Source organism: Mobula hypostoma, chromosome 9, assembly GCF_963921235.1.
Source record: "Mobula hypostoma chromosome 9, sMobHyp1.1, whole genome shotgun sequence".
Taxonomy (NCBI): Eukaryota; Metazoa; Chordata; class Chondrichthyes; order Myliobatiformes; family Myliobatidae; genus Mobula; species Mobula hypostoma.
This window is the reverse complement of record NC_086105.1, coordinates 114,916,892-114,942,275: the sequence shown is the minus strand read 5'-3', so window position 1 is coordinate 114,942,275 and position 25,384 is coordinate 114,916,892. Positions and strand designations below refer to the sequence as shown.

At 40.0% G+C, this 25,384-nt stretch overlaps 1 protein-coding gene across 2 annotated transcripts in view; it reads left to right on the top strand.

Annotated features, from left to right (window-relative positions):
- Positions 1-25,384, top strand: part of sdk1a (sidekick cell adhesion molecule 1a) — a 779,580-nt gene that overhangs the window by 282,086 nt on the left and 472,110 nt on the right. The gene's annotated exons all lie outside the window — the stretch shown is intronic.

Sequence of the window (25,384 nt, the reverse complement as noted above, 5' to 3'; positions counted from 1 at the left end):
GCCTTGAGCAACGGAGTTCTGAATGAAGTCAGGAATTCATTGGCATGCTCAGCATAGAAGTAACAAATAGCAGAATGAGGATGTAATTTGCAATGAACTGAGAAAGAATGAACCTGGACAGGTGACAGATTTCTTGGTGGGTGAGTATTTCGAAGATGGTGACCACAACTCCCTGACCTTTACCAAACCCTTGGACAGGGGCATTAGCAGATGTTATGGTGAAGTGGGGGGGGGGGGGTGGTGGAGAGAATTATAATACTATTAGGCAGGAATTTGGGAGTGTAAATTAGGAACAGATGTACTCAGGGAAGTGTACAATGAAAATGTGGAGGTTGTTTAAGGAGCACTTGCATGTGAATTTGGATATGTTTATCCCCTTGGGGGGGAAGGGTGGTAGGGTGAAGGAACCAGGTTGAGAAGAAATGTGAAGCATCTTGTCAGGAGGAAGAAGGAAGCATTCTTAATGCTGCCTTCGTTAGAGAACATGTCACATGTGGAGCGATTGTGGTTTTTCTCTTTGAAGTGAAGCAAGATGAGAGGTGACTTGCTAGAGGTGTATAAGACGATAAGAGGCCTAGGTAGGGTGGACAGTCAGTGCCTTCTTCCCAGGGTGAAAGTGGCTAATACCAGGGGACATAATTTTAATTATAATTAGAGGATTTCAAAGGTAGGTTTTTTTACACAGAGAGTGATAAGTGCGTGGAACGTGCTGCCAGGGGCGATGGTAGAGGCAGATACATTAGGGACATTTACAAGACTCTTAGATAGGCACATGGATGAAAGATGAATGTAGGGCTCTATGGGAGGGAACTGTTAGAATGATCTTAGAGTAGATTAAAGGGTCGGCACAACATTGTGAGCCGAAAGACCTATACTGTGCTGCTGTACCATTCTATATTCTGTAGTTGACAAAAAAAGGTGGAACATTTAGTCAGGAGGAAGAAGGAATCATATTTAAGGTTAAGGAAGCAAAACTGAAAACAAGTAATCTTGAAAGTTATAAAACAGCCAGGAAGGAGATTAAAAGGTACTTGGGAGAGCTAGAAGTGATCATAAGAAGTCCTTCGTGAGTAGGATAAAGAAAAACCCCAAGGCATTCGACATGTTTGTGAAGACTAGGAGAATGACTAGAGTGAAGGTAAGACTGCCCAGGGATAGAGGGGGGAAATGTGCCTGGAGTTGGAGGGGTAAGGGGAAATCCTTAATGAATGCTTTGCTTTAGTGTTCACCGTTGAGGGGGCCTGGATTAAAGTGATGCCAGCAAGAAGAAGCTAATTTGCAGAAGCATGTCCAGGCCGAGTAAGAGGCTGTGTTAGATCTTTTGAAAAGCATTAAGATAGCAGACATCCCACCTCTCCCGGAAATTCCGGGAGTCTCCCGCATATTGATGGTGTTACCTCCCTGAAATGGGTTTTTGCAGAGTGGGATGTCTGGGATAGAGAAGTCTCCAGGGCCAGATGGGATATACCCCAGGTTACTTTAGGAAGTGAGAGAAGAGATTAAAGATGATCTTTGCATTCTCACTGGCTTTAGGAGTAGTACCAGAGGACTGGAGGATGGCAAATGTCGATCCTTTGTTCAAGAAGGATAATGGGGATAATCTTGGGGTTTACAGACCAGTAAGTCAGAGAAAATTTGTATGTTAGTGGTGGGAAAACTAATGGAGAGGGTTCCTTGGGACTAGATTTAAAAGCACTTGAAGAAGTATAATATTATTAGGGATAGTCAGCATGGATATGTGAGGGACAGGTTGTGCCTCATGAGCCTGATAAGCTTTTTTGAGGAAGTGACAAAAAAAATGAGTGCATGGTGTATGTGGTATATGGTAAGTGTTTGACAAGGTGTCCCATGGAAGGCACATTCAGAAAGTCGTGGCATGGGGTCCATGGAAAGTTGACTGTATGGATTTGGAATACGTTTGCCCACAAAAGGAAGAGGGTGGTAATAGGTAGAGCGTATTATGTCTGGAGCTTGATAACTAGTGGTGTTCAGTAGGGATCTATCCTAGGACCACTGCTCTTTGTGATTTTTCTAAATGACTTGGGCGAGGAAGTGGAAGAGAGGATTTAGTAAGTTTGCAGATGACATGAAAGTTGCTGGAGTTGTGGATAATGTAGAAGGCTGTCACTGGTTACAGCAGGAAATTGGTAGGACGTAACTGGGCTGAGAAGTGGCAGATGAAGTTCAGTCAAGAAAAGTAACAAGTTACATTTTGGAAGGTGGAATTTGAAGGCAGTGTACAAGGTTAATGACAGGATTCTTAGCGGGGTGGAAGAATAGAGGGATTTTACAGTCGAAGACCATCGACCCCTTAAAGTGCCACGCAAGTTGAGAGAGTTTTTAAGAAGGCATGTGGCGTGTTGGCCATCATTAGTTTGGGGATTGAATTTAAAAGTTGTGAGGTAATATTGCGGCTCTACAAAACAATGGACAGACTACACTTGGAACATTGTGTTCCTTTCTGTTCACCTCATTTTTGGAAGTAATTGGAAGCTGGCTGCAGAGGAGATTTATAAGGATGCCTGAATTAGAGAACAAGTCTTATGAGGAAAGGTTGAACAAGCTAGGGCTTTTGTTTTTGGAGTATAGAAGGATGAAAAATGACTTAATAGAGATGTATAGGATGATAAGAGGCATAGATAGAGTGGACAGTCAGTGCCCTTTTCCCGGGGCGGCAGTAGCTAATACCAGAGGACATTCTTTTAAGATGATTGGAGAAAAATTGGGATGTTAGAGGTATACACAGAAAGTAGTGAGTGCCTTGGATGCACTGACAGGGTGGTATGGAGGCTGATATATTTAAGAAACTCTTTGGCACATAGATGAAAGGAAAATGGAGGGATACGAGCTAGATGTGAGGGAAGGATCTGATTATTTGTGTAGATTAAAAGGTTGGCACAATAATGTGAGTCAAAGGGCCTGTTCTGTGCTGGACTGGTATATGGTCTATACAGTAAAGGGGCAGGATATATTCCAAATATGGCCTGGACGATGTTGACAAATAATTTTATGCACCGCTTGCAAATGCCAAATACTTGGAGAGCAACAGACAGTAGAAATCATTCAGCAACAATCTTACTGGTAGTAAATGCTACCTTCCAACAGAAGTGGAAAGATTAAACGTAGGAAGGATATTACCAATGACTGAGGAGATGAGGACCGAGGTTCACTGTCTGAGGATAAGGGGAGGCCATTTAACACTGAGTTGAGGAGGGATTTTTTCTTCCAGAGAGTGGCAAAATTATACAGCTCTCTACTACAGAAAGAAGTTGAAGCTAAATCTTTAAACATATTCAACAAGGAGATGGATATTCTTAAACCAACTATGTTGCATTGGGGTGATCAGCGCTAATCACACTGAATGGCAAAAGAGTCATGAAAGAGAGAATGGTCTACTCTTCTTGCTCCTTCTTTTAAAAAATGCTTTTATGTAGCAGAGTTGACGGGATTCCTTCCTGATGTTGAATATGTGACATTAAGAGCTTGGGTTTGTTTTACTAGTCCACAATTACAAGACATTTAAGCCAGATCTTTGATTCCTGCGTCAAATATCAACAATTAGATTTTATTTGATAATCATACAAATGCAATGGTTTCAGGTAAGAATTCGTGGACTTCAGTTCCGATTGTTATTTGCTTGCTTTTATCGCTTGCATGATCTGTGTTTTATTTTCTGTCTACACATTGAGTGTTTGACAGCAGTCTTTTTTAAGGGTTCTTTTGGGTTTCTTTGCTTTGTGGCTATCTGTAGGAAGACAAATCTCAAAGTAAACATACTTTGATAATAAATGTACCGTGAACTTTGAATTCATCAGCCTTAATCATTGTTGAGGGAAATATTAAACTCTGACTGAATTGGATTTGCCATTAACACCTTTGTTCATTTTCTTCATCATTTCTTCTGAAATGATTGAGTTTGCCAAATAATTGTCAAGTTACAATTATCAGGTGAGTTTATCATGTCCCGTGTTCTTCATCATTTACAATTATTGGACAGAATAATGGATGGGTTCAGGCTTGATTATTGAAATTTCATGTGTAATCTCTTGTCTTTTCATAGAGACTTGTTTATGCCCAAAATTGTAATGTTCATTTGCAAGTACATTGTTGTGACACTTGAAAATTAAAAGTTGCTGATTTTACTAGTTGTTTGTACATTTATCTGAAACAAATGAGGTGAGTCTCAGCTGTTTATAAAGGAGGAAAGATTTTGTTTTGCCTGTACTAACCATCAGTTATTTGTAGGTTAATTAGATTATTTCAATGCATACTTCTGCAAATAGAAACCAGTGCTGCTTGGAAAAAAGAAATCACTAGCCTGTGTCCATATACGTCAAATGAGAGTCACCAAGAAAATAAATGAGATTGATATTCGGGAAAATCTTTTCCTGACAAGTAAAAACAAGTTCAATTCTTGACTTCTAATGATAAAGATCAGTTCTTTTGATTTTGTTGTTTTTCACAATATTTACCGTATCAATTTTTGGCCTGGTTTGTGGCCATTGCCTACATTTCAGCATTTCACTATTTTTACGTGTTCCTCTGTATTCTGCCTGTCTCTGCTCATTAACCTGTCAAGCAGATGGCCTTGTCAACTGCTCATCACCATGGCAGTCCTGGCCTCACCTTATCAGAGAGATCCTTGTCTACTCTACCCACTCCTTCTCCAACTTGAAGCTAACTTATTTTCTTGGTTTTTCAATTCTGAAGACAAGTCTCCAATTTGAACTACTAACTCTGTTTCTTTTCCAGAAATGCTACCTTGACAACATTTTTTGTCTTTAATCCCAGTGTTGATACAGAAAGTAATCTTTATTTATACATTATCTACACACTGTTCTGTAGTTTGGGAGGAGTGCAGTGAAAGGCCAAAATTTATTGACATTCCTACTCAGTTTCTTTGCCCGTTTTGGAATGTTACCATCATATGCATCAGAAAGATTAAAGGAAATCATTGTCACTGATTCAGATTCCAGCTTAGCGTCAAAATGTCTTGTGATGATGGGTGTCAATGTGTTTTCTGCCTTCCAACTTAGCGTCAAAATGTCTTGTGATGATGGGTGTCAATGTGTTTTCTGCCTGAACTGAAGGCCTTGTGCAAAACAGAAAGAGGGCTGTTTTGGATAGATCCCTGGAAATTTAATATGTCTAGGCCAATTGTAGTGATACTTTTGGGTTTGGTTTGCTTTTGATGTGAGTTAGAAGTCTAAGCAGGCTCCTGTTTCTCCAAATGTTCTCCTCCTTTGATGGAAGCATCACTAATGGGACAAACACATCCCACCGATTTTATAATAACGTGATTTACTGCATTCCTATAAGAAGAATAACAATATGATCAATGCTTTCATCAAGCACTCATCCACGAGCCTGACATCCTGGATATTTTCAAAAACACAAGAGGTTCTGTTGATGCTGGGAATCCCAGAGCAACACACACAAAACGCTGTATGAGCTGAGCTGATTATGCAGCATTTATGTGTGTTATCCTCAGTATATTGTTGAACTTAATTTTTTTCACAAATATCTAATACACTTCATGACCAATAAAATGAATGTTGTGATGCACTTTTCATCTTTCTGGTCAAGAAATGTTCTGGCGCTCTGCTTAACAGTCACTTTGTTAATGGGAGATGTGCATGAGCAGTATAAAACAACCATTGCTTCATGTATTTCCAGTCTTCCTTAGAGGAGCTTTCTCATTACCTGCACACATGTTCCAGATTTGTTTTAGCATTTCAAAAGGCAATATCTTCTGCTGTAGGTTCTGTATCTATCCGTATAGAAAAGAACAGCTAAGTATTTTTCAATCACTTGAGCAAGGCCTGATCTGCTTTGAATAGAGGAAGTTGTAAGGGGATCTTGAAGGATACAAACAGAGGTGTTCCCATTAGCAGTGGAGTCAAGTACTTGAAGATACAGAATGGAGGAGATTCCAAAATAACATCAGGAAAACAAATTTAAAATATAAAATGCACTGCACTTGGTAAAGAGAGAGAGAGAGAGAGATTCAACTGTAATATTTAAATTAAGTTGGAAAGGCATCTAAAAGAAAATAAGCAGTAAGGTTAAAAGGAAAGGGTTGAATTGCTTTCATATAAAGCTAGTAAGGACTGACAAAGTGAAGGGCCTCTTCCATAATGTGATTTTTATTTCCTTCTAATCAGGTTTTCACCTCGCAGTAGTTTTGAAGCAGTCCTGAAGAGAAACTAATAAGCTTTATCATAATCACACAAGACATCAGTTAATCTATTTGTTACTTGAATAGAAACAGGAAATGCTGGAAGTACTCGGCAGGTCAGGCTGCAAATGTTGGAAGAGAAATTTCAACGTTTCATGTCAAGACTTGTTGTCAGTGGTGGGAAGGTGGGGCACAGAAAAGGAAGGCTTGCTAGGGTGCAGGAAGAGAGAGGCTGAGGGGATGCCTCTGATTGGGTGAAAGTGGAGTTACCATGGGGATAAACTGTGAACAAGATATCTGGTCAATGAGTGAATGAAAGTAGTTGGGTGAGAACATAGACAAAAAAGTGTAGGAGAAACACACAAAAACCTGGAGAACTCAGCAGGTGAGGCAAATTCTGTGGAGGGACTTGGCCAGTTGACATTTCGGGCCAAGATCCTTTTTCTATATGATGATACTGTAGTTATCAGTAATTATCTTGTAAAATTGCTTGAATCACTTTACCTTTTAACTTATGAATACAGGTTTAGCTAAAACTATTAGTTATTAGTCCTAATATGCTCAATAAATTTAGCAATGAATAAAATGTTCCTTTGCTCATTACCAGGATTAGTGGTCAACTAAAATGTAGATATTGATTAGTCAGTAATGCGTTCTGTATTACCTGACCCTTTGATTGCAGTACGTGCTAGATCTGCACTGTTAAAGCAAATTGAAATTCTACCAAATCGATAGTTGATTCCTTCAATAATAACTTAATAAATATATTAAATGCAGTGGTCCCACTTTAGTTTAAAAAGAAATCACTTGGTAAAATATCAGCATGATTAAACAATTCTGTCCCTGAGCTCGAGATTATGCAAAGTAGTTGAGGTAGTTCTGCGAAAATAGAGGAAAACTGGGCTAGAAATCCACTGTAATATTTTCATGGAAAAGCTAGTTTTTTTTTATGCTGCTTTGCAAGAAGAGTCCATTTTTCAAAGATTATTACAGAGAATAGTGGCAATTCAAGAATATTGCTCTCAACTATAACCGACTTTTGAACCCTGCTCCAAACTATTATGTCTCAGTCAAGCATGTGCCACAAAATGTGAGGAACTTGCAAAATATTTTAATCAACAAAATTGCTTAAACTATTTAAGGAGAGTATAGTTACAGATACTAGTAGCCTCTATGGCCAACCTTGTGAAAAAATGGCTGCCATGTCAAAATTTACAAATACTTCTGATTCAGAGCTCCACAAGATTGTAATAAAGAGTAAACTGTCTGTTTGCCGTCTCAACTGTCCCTACCACACTGTTCAGAGACTCTTTTGCAACTCTGTTCGAAAAATTACTAACACATCCCTTGAAAGTGGAGATTTTCTGGATGCCTTCAAAGTTGCAGATGTCAAACCCCTACTTGAAAAGCCAAACCTTGATAGTGAGATACTAGCTAACTAAAGGCCTATATCAAATCTTCTTCCAGTGCAAGATTCTTAAGAAAGTCATTTTCAATCAACTCAGCAATTTTCTGAATGAGAACAATATTCTAAATACGTTTCAGTCAGGTTTTAAAGCAAACCACAGATTGGAGACAGCTCCCTTACCCAAATTGTCAGTGATCTAGGCTCTGCACTGATGCCAACAGGGTCTCAGTTCTAATTCTTCTGGATCGATGTACTGCCTTTGACATAAATTAACCACAACATTCTCCTAGATCACCCTGAGAACTGAGTTGGTCTTTCTGGTAGTGCCCTCAATTGGTTTTGCACATATATCTTCAAGGGAATTTTTTTTTTTGCCTGTCTTGGAGACCAATTTTCTAAAAGATATGATTTACCTTTGGGTTTCGCTCAGGGAAGCAGTATTGATCCCCTACTCTTGTCCTTATACATGCTTCCCTTAAGGGGAAAAGCTTGATTTCTGCAGGTATGCAGACGACACACGATTGTATATCTTGGTTGAGCCTGATGATGATAACACCGTATTTTGTATGACTACTGGTATGTCTGCAATAAACAAATGGATGGGCAAGAATTTCTTAAAACTAAATGAAGATAAAAGTAAAATACTTTTGGTTGGTCCCAAAGCCAAAAGAGATAAACTTCTTGATAAATTTGGGAACTTGGCGCCTCTTGTAAAATCAGAAGTAACAAGCCTGGGTGATATCTTTGATTCAGATTTGAATTTTAAATTGCACATAAAGAAGGTGACCAGAACAGCATTTCTATACTTAAGAAATATTGCAAAGGTATGTCCATTACTATCAGTTAATGATGTTGAAAATCTAATTAACACCTTTATATTTTAACTGTTGTGCTCTGTTTGGCAGATTTCTTTAAACCTAAAAGTAAATTTTGTCAAAAGTTTTCCCTTTATCATACTATGATCTATTTTCTCTGCTGTTGATATCCTGGGTATTCATCCATTGGCTCTATTGTAACCTTTTGCTTTTTTTTATATTCTACTAGCTCTATTGTATCTTTTGGTATCTTTAATGTTCTGCACTTAACTAGCCCAAAGTTCATGTTTATATCTTCAGTAAATAGTTCTATTACTTGGATTAATTGCTTTAGCTTTACTGACAAAGGAGTGTATAACTTCAAATCGTCTATGTATAGATGTGTGTGTGTGTGTGTCTGTATATATATACGAGGGGTGATTGATATGTTCGTGGCCTAAGGTAGAAAGAGTCAATTTTAGAAAACCTAGCACATTTATTTTTCCTGCATTTACACACTTAGTCCAGCAGTCGTAGAGCATACGGATCCCTTCTTTGTAGAAGTTGGCGTCTTGGAGCTCCAGAAGTGGTCCACAGCATGGGGTGATTGATAGGTTCGTGCATGCAACAAGGGCTGTATAATTCATCACCGTCTACCCTAGGCCACGAACTTATCAATCACCCCTGCTGTGGACCACCTGGAGGTCCAAGACATACTCTTTTGGCATCCTTTCTGCTCTTCTGTATTATTTTTATTAAATCTCTCCAAGATTTGAGTATGTAATCTAACTGATGGAGATACTGTTTGAATGGAATTATTAATCCGATCAAATGAAGTAAAGGAAGTCCGTACTCAATTCTGAAGAATTCCTCCAACATCCTATATGACCATCACCAACAGAATCAGAATCAGGTTTATTATTATCGGCATGTGGCATGAAATTTGTTAACTGAGCAGCAGCAGTTCAATGCAGTACGTAATATAGAAGAGAAAATAAAAATAATAATAATAAATAAATAAGTAAATTAATTGCAGTATATGTATATTGAATAGATTAAAAATGTGCAAAAATCAGAAATACTGTATATTTAAAAAAAACTTGAGGTGGTGTCCAAGGTTTCAATGTCCATTTAGGAATCGGATGGCAGAGGGGAAGAAGCTGTTCCTGAATCGCTGAGTGTGTGCCTTCAGGCTTCTGTACCTCCTATTTGATGGTAACAGTGAGAAAAGGGCGTGTCCTAGGTGCTGGAGGTCCTTAATAATGGACCCTGCCTTTCTGAAACACCACTTTGCAGGCTAGGACCAAAGATGGAGCTGACTAGACTTCCAACCCTCTGCAGCTTCTTTCAGTTCTGTGCAGTAACCCTCCAACTCCCCCCATGCCAGACAGTGATGCACCCTGTCAGAATGCTGTCCATGGTACATCTATAGAAGTTTTTGTGTGTATTTGTTGACATACCAAATCTCTTCAAACTCCTAATGAAGTATAGCTGCTGTCTTGCTTTCTTTATAACTACATCGATATGTGGGATCAGGTTAGATCCTCAGAGATCTTGACACCCAGGAACCTGAAACTGCTCACTCTCTCCACTTCTGATCCCTCTATGAGGACTTGTATGTGTTCCTTCATCTTACCCTTCCTGAAGTCCACACTCAGCTCTTTTGTCTTACTGACGTTGAGTGCCAAGTTGTTGCTGTGGCACCACTCCTAGTTTGCATATCTCACTCCTGTACGCCCTCTTGTCACCACCTGAGATTCTACCAACAATGGTTGTATAGTCAGCAAATTTACAAAGTCACATGTATATAGAGAGTAGAACAGTGGGCCATGCACACACCCCCGAGTGTGCCATGTTGTTCGTCAGCGAGGAGGATACATTATCACCAATCCACACAGTTTGTCGTCTTCGGGTTTGGAAGTTGAGGATCCAATTGCAGAGGGAGGTACAGAGGCCCAGGTTCTGCAACTTCTCAATCAGGATTGTGGGAATGATGGTATTAAATGCCGATCTATAGTTGTTGAACAGCATCCTGACGTCGGTGTTTGTGTTGTCCAGGTGGTCTAAAGCCGCATGGAGAGCCATTGAGATTGTATTGTGGTGATAGGCAAATTACAATGAGTCTAGGTCCTTCCTGTGGCAGGAGTTCAGTCTAGTCATGACCAACCTCTTGAAGCATTTCATCACTGTCGATGTGAGTGCTACTGGGCGATAGTCGCTTAGGCAGCTCACGTTATTCTTCTTTGGCACTGGTATAATTGTTGCCTTTTTGAAGCAAGTGGGAACTTCTGCTCATAGCAGTAAGAGATTGAAAATGTCCTTGAATACTCCCGCTAGTTGGTTGGCACAGGTTTTCAGAGCCTTACCAGGTACTTCGTCCAGTCCTTCCGCCTTGCGAGGGTTCTCTCTCTTTAAAGACAGCCTAACATCGGCCTCTGAGACAGAGATCATAGGGTCATCAGGTGAAGCAGGGATCTTCACAGTTGTAGTTGTGTTCCCCCTTTCAGAGTGTGCATAGGAGGTGTTGAGTTCATCTGGTAGTGAAGCATTGCTGCCGTTCATGCTATTGGGTTTTGCTTTGTAGGAAGTAATGTCCTGCAAATCCTGCCAGAGTTGCCGTGCATCCGATGTTACCTTCAACCTCATTCGAAATGGTCTCTTTGCCCTAGAAATAGCTGTTTATCTCAGTTATTGTTTGCGGACCCTGCACACCAGGACTGACCATACTACAAAAGCAACCAATTTACTGTGAAACATGAAGAACGTGAAAGCAACATAGAAATATATGTTATTTCCTTAAGAACCTTTAGAATTTTGCTTCCTCATGATCTTGTTTCTATAACAGTAATGCCTTGCAGATTGGCAGCTGCTAATTTGCAGCCATCGTAACTCATTTCTTTTTGAAAATTGTATGAATTTTTTACACTTCAGAATTCTCAGAATAATTGTTTTCATTTGTGCCATCTAATATCAGCAGTAAGGCTCCAGACAAACTACAAATGGTTGATGGAAAGCTCTATTTACTTTTAACAGTGGTTACATATTTTACTATATTTCCAATATTTTTGGCTTCTCCGGGTGGCAGATGAATTTTAACAGTTAGCATTCTGTTTTGCTGCAGTTTAATGCATGTTGTTGGCACAAACCTCAAAATCTGGGAGTCCATAGCATTCTTAAATTTCTCTTAATAAGTTACTCAAAATAGTAAGCTTCAATTCTTGTCCCTTGGTGTCAAAGACCATTTCTGCTATAGGTTTCCATACTTTCATAAGTTAAAGTTAACCACTCTATGTTTGTTACAAATAACTGATGGGAGATGTTGGCTCCATCTGGTTAGATTTTAACCTGGGACAAAGGTTTAGTGTCATATTTACTGTACCATATGCAAGCACTCTTTCCATGTCTTTTGACATTTCATACCATGTTTGGTAGTAAGCAAAATATTATATAATTTACATGGTTTCCCATATTAAAATGATGTAATCAGTTCCTGACTGGACATTCCAGAATCAGAATCAGAATCAGGTTTATTATCACCGGCATGTGTTGTGAAATTTGTTAACTTAGCAGCAGCAGTTCAATGCAATATATATATTGGAGGAGAAAAACCAATAAATAAGTAAATCAATTACAATATACTTATATTGAATAAATCAAAAATTGTGCAAAAAACATAAATAACATATATTAAAAACGTGAGGTTGTGTCCAAAGCTTCAAAGTCCATTTAGGAATCGGATGGCAGAGGGGAAGAAGCTGTTCCTGAATCACTGAGTGTGTGCTTTCAGGCTTCTGTACCTCCTACCTGATGGTAACAGTGAGAAAAGGGCATGCCCTGGGTGCTGGAGGTCCTTAATAATAGACACTGCCTTTCCGAGACACTGCTCCATGAAGATTTCCTGGGTACTTTGTAGGCTAGTACCCAAGATGGAACTGACTAAATTTACTGAGTATATGAAGTGTCCAGGAATTCATCTCTGTAAGCCAGCAACAATGCATTGTACTCCATCTCCAATTTTTTTTTAAAGTTTATTGGGGTACAGGATGTATAGGCCCTTCCATCCAGCAACCCCTGATTTAATCCGAGCCTAATCACGGGTGAATTTCCAATGACCAAGTAACCTATTAACCAGTACTGTATGTCATTCGACAAGGGAGGAAACCCACCCAGTCACAGGAAAAACGTACAAAGTCCTTCCAGGCAAATGAATCCGGGTCACTGGTGCTGTAAAGCATTGTGCTAACCAGTAAGCTACTGTACCACCCTTGCTGTAGTAAGTTGTTGTATTTTGTTTAATTATCCATTTCTAAACTCTTTCTTTGTGTTGGAACATCCACTGGGGTAACCTGTATGTTGATCTCTTCCCTTGAGAGCAAGCAGTCAGCTGTGTTGGAAGAAATTTGTTCATTTCCTGTCATTAATTTTTTCGACTGAGTGATGCCGGTGCTCAGTTGCAGATCTGCAATAGAAAAGGAGAGCTGGTTGTTGTTTTGCCACTGACTGGAATACTAGAGCTGCATAGAAAATAGGGATACATCTGTGCCCCCGCCTTGATTATTTAGATGGTACTCTGACTGCAGCATGTTCTCCAAATCCAAGTATGTTTATTACAAATTAGTTCAGCCTAAGTCATCAGAATCTTCAGGCATATGGTAACCAGATTCAAACCTAAACACTCAATACTGACTTAATGATGCTGGAACATTGCTGGTTCTTTCTTTCCTCAAGTATTTATCACATGATTAAGTTAGATGGAGAAATTTGTGTTGGAAATGGGGCATGTGTGGATGGGCATCTGTTCTTGATTTATTTAAATGAAAGTCTTACTGGAGTACAAACCCTATAACAGCCTGTACCCAGGAATCACCAGTGGGTAAGAGCAAGGAAATTTGTGTCTTGCACATTTTTATAGCTTAAAAGGTTTGGCTTTGAATTTCTTGTTTCCACACGTTAATGTCTGGTTCCGTGGCTGGCCTTAATTATATGCTAACAATGATCCTTGGGAAAAAATGGGGAAACTGTGCTGTTCTGGCTGAGTCAGTGCTATAGATTTCCCGTGTAAACAATTTACACTGTAATTAGAAATGTAACTGAGGCAACAATAGGAGGAAGTTTAAGAAATGTAGATAAATTTGTTGTACCAAATCATTGAAAACTAACAAACCATATGAAACCATAAGCCATAGGAGCAGAATTAGGCCATTTGGCCTGTTGAGTCTACTCCACCATTCAATCATGGCTGATCCTTTTCTCCCCCTTCTCAGCCCCACTCAGCCTTCTCCCTGTAACCTTTGATGCTGTGGCCAATCAAGAACCTATCAATCTCTGCCTTAAATACACCCAACACCTTGGCCTCCACAACTGCGTGTGCTAACAAATTCTGCAAATCCACCACCCTCTGGCTAAAGAAATTTCTCTGCATACTATGTTAAATGGATGCCCATTTATCCTGTGGCTGTGCCATTTTGTCCTAGATTTTCCCCTCTCCCACCCCCCCCCATGGGAAACATCCTTTCCACATCTACTCTGTCTAGGCCTTTTAACATTCCAAAGGTTTCAATGAGATCCCCCTGCCCCATCGTTCTGAATTCTGGTGAGTACAGACTCAAAGCTATCAAATGTTCCTTGTATGATAATCCTTTTATTTCCGGAATCATCCTTGTGAACCTCTGCAATGCCAGCACATCTTTTCTTAGAGAAGGAGCCCAAAACTGTTCATAATACTCAAGGTGAGGCCTAACCAGTGTGTTATAACACCTCAGCATCACATCCTTGCTCTTGTATTCTAGACCTCTTGAAATGAATGCTAGCATGTCATTTGCCTTCCTCACCACAGACTCAACCTGCAAGTGAACCTTTAGGGGGTACTCCCATGTAGTTTTGCATCTCAGATTTTTGGATTTTCTCCCCATTTAGAAAATAGTCTACACATTTATTTCTTCTACCAAAGTGCGTGACCATGCATTTTTCAACATTGTATTTCATTTGCCACTTTCTTGCCTATTTTCCTAATCTGTCTAAGTTCATCTGCAGCCTTCCTGTTTCCTCAACACTAACTGCCCCTCCACCAATCTTTGTATATACTGCAAACTTGGTAACAAAGCCATCTATTCCATCATCTAAATTATTAATATGCAGCATAAAAAGAACAGTCCCAACATTGACCCCTGTGGGACACCACTAGTTACTGGCAGACAACCAGAAAAGGATCCTTTTATTCCCACTTGCTGCCTCTTACCAATCAGTCAATGCTCTAACCATGCAAGTAACTGTCCTGTAATACCATGGGCTCTTAACTTGGTAAGCAGCCTTATGTGTGGCAGCTTGTCAAAGGCCTTCTAAAAGTGCAAACATATAACATCCACTGTATCCCCTTTATCTATCCTACTTGTAATCTCTTCAAAGAATTAGGTTCATTAGGCAAGGTCATGAGGCAAGATTTTCCCTTAAGGAAACCATGCTGACTTTGTCCTATCTTGTCCTGTGGCACCAAGTACTCCATAATCTCATCCGTAATAAGTGACTCCAACATCTTCCCAACCACTGAGGGCAGGCTAAACTGGTCTATACTGTACTTTCCTTTCCACTACCTCCCTCCTTTCTTAACGAGTGAAGTGACATTTGCAATTTTCCAGTCCTCCGGAACCATGCCAGAGTCCAATGATTCTTGAAAGGTCATTGCTAATGCCACCATAATCTTTAACGCTACCTCTTTAGAACCCTAGGGTGCAGTTCATCTGGTCCAGGTGACTTATGTACCCTTAGGTCTTTCAACTTTTTGAGCACCTTCTCCCTTGTAAAAGTAACTGCACTCACTTCCCTTCCCTCATACTCTTCAACACCTAGCATACTACCAGTGTCTTCCACAGTGAAAACTGATGCAAAATACTCATTTACTTCATCTACCATCTTCTTGTCCCCTGTTGTTATTCTGTGACTACGTTTCCTATATCCACTCTCCTCTCTCTTTTATATTTTACATACTTGAAAAAGCTTTTTCTATCCACCTTGATATTGTTTTCTAGCTTGCTTTCATATTTCATCTTTTCCCTCCTAATGATTCTTTTAGCTGCTTTCCGCAGTTTTTTTAAAAAGGTTCCCAATCCTCTATCTTCCTGCTAATCTTTGCTTTACTCACCATTCAGGACATGCTCACTTCTTGTTTCTACTATCGGGGAGGAGTTACAGGAGCCCGAAGACACACACTCAACATTTTAGGAACAGCTTCTTCTCCTCTGCCATCAGATTTCTGACTGGCCATGAATTCACGAACACTCCCTCACGATTTTCGCTTTCTTTTTGCACTGCTTGTTCATTTTTTATGTACACATAGCGGCTACTTTATTAAGTACAGGAGTGGAACCCAATGTGGTCTTCTGCTGCTATAGTCTATCCACTTAGAGGTTTGCTGTGTTGTGTGTTCAGAGATGCTTTATTTCACATCACCGGGTCTAAGAATGAGGCCTCAATACCCCTGTGTGCAAGTGGTGCTTCGACTTCCTCACTTGCAGACTCTAGGCAGTTCGGATCGGCAACAACATCTCCGCAATCATCATCAGCATAGGTGCAGCACAAGGCTTTGTGCTTAGCCCCCTGCTCTACTTGCTTAATACTTATGACTATGACATTAAGCACACACCCAATGCCATATTTAAGTTTGCTGGTGACACCACTGTTGTCGGCCATATCAAAGGTGACAAATCAGCATATAGGAGAGAGAACTTGGTTCAATAGTAGCACAAGAAAAACCTCTCTCTCAATGTCAGCAAAACCAAAGAGTGATTATTGACGACAGGAGGAGGAAACTGGAGGTCCATGAGCCGGTCCTCATCTGGGAATCAGAAGTGAACAGCAACTTTAAATCCCTCGGCGTTATCATTCCTGGGTCCAGCACAGCCGCGCATCTCCTTTCTTAAAAGTTTGCGAAGATTTGACATGTCATCTGAAGGTTTGACTAACTTCTATAGATGTACGGACTGGTTGCATCATGGCCTGGTATAGAAACAGCAATGCCCTTGAATGGAAAAGCCCACAGAAAGTGATGGATACAGCCCAGTTCATCACGGGTAAAGCCCTCCTCACTGTTGAGCACATCTACAAGGAGCAGTCACAGGACCTCACCATCCAGACCATGCTCTCTTCTCGCTGTTGCCATTAAGAAGGAGGTACAGGAACCTCAGGTGCGACACCACTCAAATAGTTATTACCCCTCAACCATCAGGCTCCTGAACTTGAGGGAGATAACTTCGCTCTCCCCAAAACTGAAATGTTCCCACAACCTGTGGACTTGCTTTCAAGGAGCATTCATCTCATGTTCTTGATACTCTTTGCTTATTTATTTAATATTATTTTTTTTTCTTTTCTCCCTTTTTGTATCTGCACAGTTTGTTGTCTTTTGCACATTGGTCTGTATGCATTTTTTATTGATTCTTTTGTGTTTCTTTGTATTTATTGTGAATGTCCTCAAGAAAATGAATCTCAGGGTAGTATATGGTGACATATATATACTGTGATAATAAGATTACTTTGAACTGTTGTTACACATAGTTATTTGAGTTATTGTTGCCTTCCTGTCAGCTTGAACCAGTCTGGCCATTCTCCTCTGACCTATCAAGGCAATTTTCCCTATAGAACAGCTGCTTACTGGATGATATTTTTGGTTTTCGCACCGTTATCTGGAGACTCTAGAGACAGTTGTCTGTGCAAACCCTAGGCGATTAGTGCCATCCCGTCTGGCACCAGCAACAATTCCACAATCAAAGTTACTTAGATCTCATTTCTTCCCCATTCTGACATTTGGTCTGAACAACAACTGAACCTCTTAACCATGTCTGTATGCTTTTATGATTAGAGTTGCTGCCACATGACTGGCTGACTCTGTATTTACATTAATGAGCAGGTGTACCTCATAAAGGGGCCACAGTGTGTATTTCTTATAGTCACATATGGTCTATTTTATATTTTGCACTGTACTGCTGCTGCAAGCCAACAGATTTCATGGTATATGTCAGTGAAGATAAACCTGATTCTGATTCACATTCTGGTTCCTTTGTTTTAGTTGTTTTTACTGTTGCTTGTTAGCCACACAAACAAGTGTGGATTTAAATTAATCTGATTCGGGGTATTAAAAGTCCCAAATCATGGAAATTTCTACAATCTAGATGTGAATGTGTGCGTACCTATGTGTAGTAACATGACAATTCTGCTAGGATCTATCGTCCTTGACTTGCTAGCTACAGCGCTGGCCTTTACAAACTTTTAAGAATATTGCAAATACTTGTCATCTTTATGTATACAGTATTTGTGCCTTTTCTATCTTTTTTCACCATAACTTCAGATCAAAGTCTGAAATATCTCTATAATCCTGAAACTTATTTTAAAGAATACTCAAAATAAATTGAGTGCAGGTACATCATGAATCAATTGATCAAAACTTTTATCTCCCTGTTACTTAAAGGTATTTGTTTGAAAGAAATACCTGACTTGGTATGTCTCGTGGTTTTGCCATGTAATTGAGTTTTCTACACATGCGGCATGAAATCGGTGCATCAGCATTAATGAGAGTTGATTTGGAGCTGTGTTACTTTATGTGGCAAAGAATTCATCAGATTGTCACTTTCTTATCTACATTTATATTTTATGCCCTTCCACTCTTAAATTAAAATGCAGAAACTCATTTTATTAGAAATTATTGGTTATCTTTTCAACAGTTATTCATCTAAAAATCTTAATCCTTGGGCTCTTTGAAGACAATTTAATTTTTACAGTAATTGCTCCTCTTTGATATAAACATTATTAATGAATATCTATGGCAACTGTTGTAAATTTTAGGGAACAAGGAAGTACTCTTACTTCTGTTAATTAATGGAATAGTGTTTTCTTAGCTTATATACAAATACAATTTAATTTTAGTGAAGACTTTTAATTCATGGTGAAGCATGTTTTCTCCACGAAGGATGAAGCAGTTTAAAACAATTCATGTTTATGCAGTGCCATTCCTGTCTTTAGGACATTCAAAAATATTCGCAATGTATTCAGTCTAAAGGGTAGGTAGTTAGCGCGGCCAATTTCTGAAGTAGAACCATATTACCCAAGGGGTAAATTTTGGGCAAGACACAGAGAACTCCTTAATCTTCTTTGAATTTCAGTACGTTATGCATCCATTTGAGGGGTTCTGAGACTTAACATAGATTTAATGAGCCTACTGGCCTGTAATGCTGTAAGAAAATATGAAAATGAAAATCTCATCTGAAGGATATTACTAATGACAATACAACTCCACACTTATATTTAGCCCTGGATCTCAAGCATCTGGAGTGAAGCTTGAAAACAGGCATCAGCTACCACTGAGTCCGGGAGAATATCTAAAACAGTTTGTGCTTCTCCATTGAAATGAAACAGACATCACAACATTTATTCAAACACAAAATAGTGCAACGCACATAAAATGCTGAAGGAACTAAGCAGGTTAGGCAGCACCTGTGGAAATGAATAAACAGGCAAAGTTTTGAGTCGAGACCTTTCAGGACTGAAAATGAAGGGGGAAGATGCCAGAATACAAAGGTGGGACGAGGGGAAGGAGGATAGCTAGTAGGTGATAGGTGAAGCCGGGTGGGGGAGAAGGTAAAGGGCAGGAAAGAATCTGATAGGGGAGGAAGAGAGGAGAGTGAACCATGGGAGAAAGGAAAGAGGGAGTGCCAGTGGGAGGTGATAGGTAAAAAGAGGTAAAGGGTCCGAGTGAGGAATTGAAGAGGAAAGGGGGAAGGAAATTTTTTTTTACTGGAAGTAGAAATCAGTGTTCGTGTATCAAGTTGAAGGGTACCTAGCTGGCAAATGAAGGCTCCTCCATCCTGAGAGAAGCCTCATAATGGCACAGGAGGAGGCCACAGACTGACATGTTGGAATGGGAATAGGAATTAAATTGGTTGGCCATCTGGAAATTCTGCTTTTGGGAGATGGAGCAGAGGTGCTTAGTGAAGTGGTTCCCCAGTTTACGATGGGCCACATGTAGTAGACAACCGCAGCAGATTCACAAGTGAAAGGCATCTGGAAGGACTTTTGGGGGCCCTGAATGGAAGTGACGAAAGAAGTGAACGGGCAGATGTAGCATTTTGGTCACTTACAGGGAAATGTGCCAGGAGGAAGAATAATGGGATGGGACGATTAATGTGGTGGCTAAGGGAATCACAAAGGGTGTGATTGCTGCAGAAAGTGAAGAGTTGGGTGGATCCCTTTGGAAAAGGCGGAAGTTGTGGAGCGTGATTTGTTGGATGCAGAAGCTTATGGGGTGGTAGGTTAAGATGAGAAACTCTATCCTTGTTAAGGCAGCGAGAAAATGGTGTGTACGTGGATGTCCAGGAAATCGCGGAGGGCAGCATCAAAGGTGGAGGAAGGAGAACCCCATTCTTGAAGGAGGGCATCTCTGATGTCCTGGAAAGGAAAGCCTCATCCTGGGATCAGATGCAGTAAAGATGAAGAAACTGAGAAAAGGAATAGTATTTTTACAGGAGACTTGGTGGAAAAAGGTACAGTTAGGGTAGCTGTTGGACTTATAGGTCTATAAGAGATGTCAGTAGACAGTTTGTCTCCAAGGATGGAGACAGATCGAGCAAGTGGAGGGAGGTTCAGAGACAAATTGAGTTGGCATTTAGAAAATTTTAGCCGAATAAGTCAACATGAATTTGTGAAAATGAAGACATACACAGCAACCTTGCTTGAATTGTGAAATTAATTTATGGCTATGGTTGATGAGGATGCTAAGTCATTAAAAAGCATTTTTACAAGCTCTTTTATAAAGGATCAAACAACTTAATTTTAGGAAAAAGAAAAGAACATTGGCAGCAAGGAAACAAAACTGGCAAAGGGGCAAACGTCAAGGAGAGCTGATGACCATGAAAGAAAAACAGAAAGTAGAAAAGTAGAAAAGCAGCATTTGAATAAATGAAATCAAAGTGTTTTGGGTCCACTATCCTTCCTATGAATTGCTGAGCTACGCTGTTTGACTGGCAGAATTCTCCCAGTATCTCAGTTTTTGTTTCTGATTCCAGCATCTGTAATTCTGCCCTATTCAGTTATTTTCCATGATATTTAGATGAAAAGTGCAAAACTGGTTTCTAATTCACTACGTCGTGTTTCTGCTCAAAGCAAGCTTATATATCACTTATTGTCGAAGAGTGAGGAATGTAGGAACGTTTCTTAACGATTATCCATTTATGTCTCTTGAGAAATTTATGTTAGGCTGCTTCCTGTCTGAGCAGTTGGACAGTTATTCAGTGCAACTTTGTTAATTCACAGTCAGAAGCAACTCAGGGGACATGGGTAATCTATTTTATGACTGAATTGTTTATAGAATTCCCCATTTTTATTCAATTTTTTTTATCAGAGCTCATACGTGTTTAAGAAACGGATCAGTGTTAATAGCTTGGGAGCAAACCTAGGTATGCCATGCATGAAGTAATTCACAATTTTTAATGAGATGAAAATAATGGAGAATATTTTGTTTTGAGACGTATTTCATTTTGAGAACGAACATCATCCTAATCTAAACTTTGACTTTAATAAACATTATTATATTGATACATTATTTGAGGACTTGCTTTACATTCAATACTTGAATATGAAATATGAGTGTGCCATATATATAGATTTCTATTGAAAACTGAGTTTATTGCCAAAAGCAAAAATTTTAATTTTATTTTTCATCTTGCGAGAAACGGCTGTAAGATGATGCCTCTACAATACATGAATTGTGTTGAGATTTTCTTTATCAGCCCATTTCTTCTACTACCAAATGTTCACACGACGGCACAGTGACAGTCACTTTGGATCACAATGTACTGAACACAATGCTGAACTAAATCATCTCCTGCATATTCAAACCCCTACACTGGACCAGGAAAAACAGAGAGCGAAAGGATCAGATTAGTCACACAATTCCTGTCTTGAATTCCCAGGAACTGGAAAGTTGATGATTTATTGTAACTGATCTTCTGTGTCCCCCTCCGCTGAAAAGAAAAGTGTTTAGATGGATGCACGATATTACCTTGCATTGCCAATGAAAAGGGAAGGTAAAACTACTGTTTACATGAACACTTTCTTGCCCTCGAGGCAGAACCAAATGCTTTATAACTTCCAAAATAAAATGACTTATTTATCTAGGAATGGCCGCCAGTTTATAATAGTAAAAGAAATAGCAAGAAGGGTAAGCTATATGGTAAACACAAGGAAGTCTGTAGATGGTGGAAATCCAAAGCAACACACACAGAATGTGGGAGGAACTCAGCAGGTCAGGCAGCATCTATGGAAGTGAATAAATAGTTGATATTTCGGGATAAGATCCTCCTTCATGACTGAGAAGGAAGGATGGTGGAAACATCTTCCTTCCCTGTCCTGAAGAAGGGTCTCGGTCCGAAACATTGTCTTATCTACTCATTTCCATAGGAGCTTCCTGACCTGCTGAGTTCTTCCTGCATTTTGTGTGTGTTACTTCAGCTACATGGTTCCTCAATGGCTATGTTAGGCTGATCCTTGTTGCCAATTTCACTTTCCCATCTGACCTCCTGAGTTCTAAAATGTATGCACTTCAGACATGAGTATGTCCAATGACTCAGTTTCTATGACTGTTATAACATACTGCACGTGAAAGTCCGACACATATATTGTGCAAATGAATAAATAATTTTGATAACATTGGTGTTCAAAATTTTGGCCTGGACTGCTGTAGAACTTGTCTTTAAATGGTCCCTGGGAATCTTAGACCAAAAAAGCCAAGCAGGTTTTGTTTGAATAGGTTATTCAAGAGTCAGCATTTCTGATAATGTAGCATCTCCTCAGTACTTCATTAAAAGGATTGATTTCAGTTCTGAACGGGGCATTGGTCAGTAGAAAATCTTGCACTGATTTGAGTTTTTCATTGTTCTTTTATCAGCTTTCCCTAACCAAGGCTGGCAAGTGCCCGCCCATCGCATTTGAGGCAGAAATCTAAGTACGTCAGGATCCCAAGAACTTGGGTCCTGGGATAATTGAAGTGGGAATGCATGGAGGGATCTATAGTAAATGTTGTGCTGGAATGGAATCTCTCTAAAAGACTGGAGATTATTATGGATCACAAGTATTCCTCAAAGGGAGGGGAAAAATCACAAAAAAATAGCAACAGGGGAAGCAAGAACAGTTAAAAAGGGTGTTGTCTTGAGAAAAATTAAGGTGGATAAATCCACTGGGCCTGACAAGGTGTTTGCTCAGACCCTGCGAGAGGTGAGTGCAGAAATTTCAGGGTCCCTGCGCAGAAATACTTAAAACATCGTGAGTCGTGGATGAGTTGCCAGAGGATTGGAGGGTAGCTAATATTTTTCCTTTGTTTAAGAAAGGCTAAGAATAAGCTAGGAAATTATTGGCTGGTGAGCTTGACATTAGTAGTGGAAAAGTTATTGGAAGGTATTCAATGGGACTGGATATATAAGTATTTGGATAGACAGGGACTGATCAGGGATAGTCAATATTATACCTTCTACCTGATGGCAGCAGCAAAAAAAGAGCATGGCCTAAGTGGTGAGGATCTTTGATGATGGATGCTGCTTTTCCATGGCAACGTTTCATGTAGATATGCTCAGTGGTTGGGAAGGTTTTACCCATGATGCACTGGGCCAGATCCTACCTTTCATAGGATTTTTCAGTCAATGGCATTGGTGTTCCTATACCACGCTGTAATGCAGTCAGTCTGTACACTTTGCAACACACATCTATGGAAATCTGCCATGGTATTCGTTAATGTGCTGAATCTCCACAGACTTAGCCATTGTGCTTTCTTCGCAATTATATTTATATGATGGGTCCAGGACAGGTCCTCTGAGATGGTGACACCCAGCAATTTAAAGTTACTGACTCCTCGACCTCTGATCCTCTCATGGTTACTGGCTCATCGCGCTCTGGTATCCCTCTCCTGAAGTCTACAATCAATTCCTTGGTCTTATCAACATTGAGTGAGAGGTTGTTTACACCACTTTTCAATTTCCGTCCTGTATGCTGACTTATTACCACCTTTGATACAGCTCACAACAGTGGTGTCATTAGCAAACTTGTGTATGGTGTTGGACCTGTACTTGGCCACATAGACATTATTGTAAAGCGAGTAGAGTAAGGGGCATCCAATTGCACAAGGGGGTATTGAGGCCCAGCTCTTGGAGTTTACTGATTAGTTTAGAGCAGATGATGGTGCTAAATGCCAAGCTGTAATCGATAAAGAGCATTCTGAAGTATGCATCTTTGCTATGCAGGTGTCCCAGGGTTGTGTGAAGAGCCAATGAGCTTTTCATAGCCTCTCAAAGCACTTCACCACTGTGGATGTAAATGCTTCTGGGTGACAGTCATTTAGGCAGGTTATCATGCTCTTCTTGGGCACCAGTACAACTGAAGCCTGCTTAAAGCAGATGGGTACCACACACTGCTGGAGCGAGAGGTTGAAGATACTTATGAATACACCAGCCAGCTAGTCGGCACAGGTCTTCAGTACTCGACCAGGTACTCCATCCAGACTGGATGCTTTCCTTGGATTAACTCTCTTGAAGCAACCCACACGTCATCTTTAGATACTGAGACCAAGGAATCACCAGGAGACATGGGGGTGCGAAATGGTCCCTCTCTGTTCTGATGATCCAAACAGGCAGAGAAGGCATTGAGCTCATCTGGAAGCAAAGCTTTGCTGTCCCCTATGTCGCAAGATTCAACTTTGTAGGAGCTTATGGCATTCAAACCTTGCTCCAGCTGTCGAGCATCCCTCGTTGACTCCAGTCTTCCTTCCAGAGATCATACCTGCACCTCTTGTAACATCCTTGATCTCCAGACTTGAACGACTCTGATCTGGCTATCAGCAGGTTCCGGATTTTGCAGTTCATCCAGGATTTCTGATTGGGGGAAAACCCTGAACGGTTTTTTGGGGACACACTCATCAACAACTGCTTTAAAGAAGTCTGTAATGATCCTTGTGTAGTCGTTCAGGTCCTCAAATGAGTTCTTGAACACAGCCCAGTCCGCTGACTCAAGACAATCCTGTAACTGTTCCTTTGCGTCCCGCAACCACCTCTTCGTTGTCTTGATCTCCCGAACCTTAGCCCTTAAAGGCGCCCGTTTAACTGCTCAGCATTTAACTGTCGAATCAAGTCAAGTTAAGTCGCTTTCATTGTCATTTCAACCATAACTGCTGGTACAGTACACAGTAAAAATGCAACAATGATCCTCCAGGACCATGGTGCTACATGAAACAACACAAAACTACACAAGACTACCCGAATGGGAGATCTGAAGATCATTAACATAATTTCATAGTGCATTGTTATGAGAGAATCTACATGCTGCAGACTGCAGGGAAAGTAGTTAAGAAGAATAATATTTACGAGGAAAACTGGTACAATTTTCTGCAATCCGCAGAGAGTTGTCGATGTGTGCTTGTACCATCTTTGATTCCGTATTGTCTGTTTTGCCAAGAGTGTGTGTCCTAATTTATGTGGAAGCATTTGAACGGTTTACGTTAGTGTTTTTCCTATGTCCTTTTACTGCTTGCAAGTTTCTGGAAGTAATGTAGGTGATTCAAGCATTTATCTCATTTTTTTCCTCTATGTTAGGTGTGTTATTTTAGACAGAGTATTTGCTCAGGATATCAATTTGGCAAAGTTCATGTTGAGTATCCACAAACTTTGAGAATGGTGCTCTGTGTATTAAGCAGGCTTTGTAGTTAAAGTTCCTCTGGCACTGTTCTTCTAACACCAACTGTTCAAGCTGGTGATGAAAATAAATATCCAAGGAAAGTTGCTTTGCCATAGAAGGACAGTGGCATAAAAGAATTTTATAATGATATATTTCTTTGATATATTAGCAAGGTTTGCTGCTCATTTATTCTCCTTTAAAAATACATAGATTGAAAAATGGTGTTGCAGTTAGGAGGATAGAAATGAGTTATTGGCACTGTAGAATTTATCAAAATTAGCTATTGTTATATTGCAGTCGGGCAAG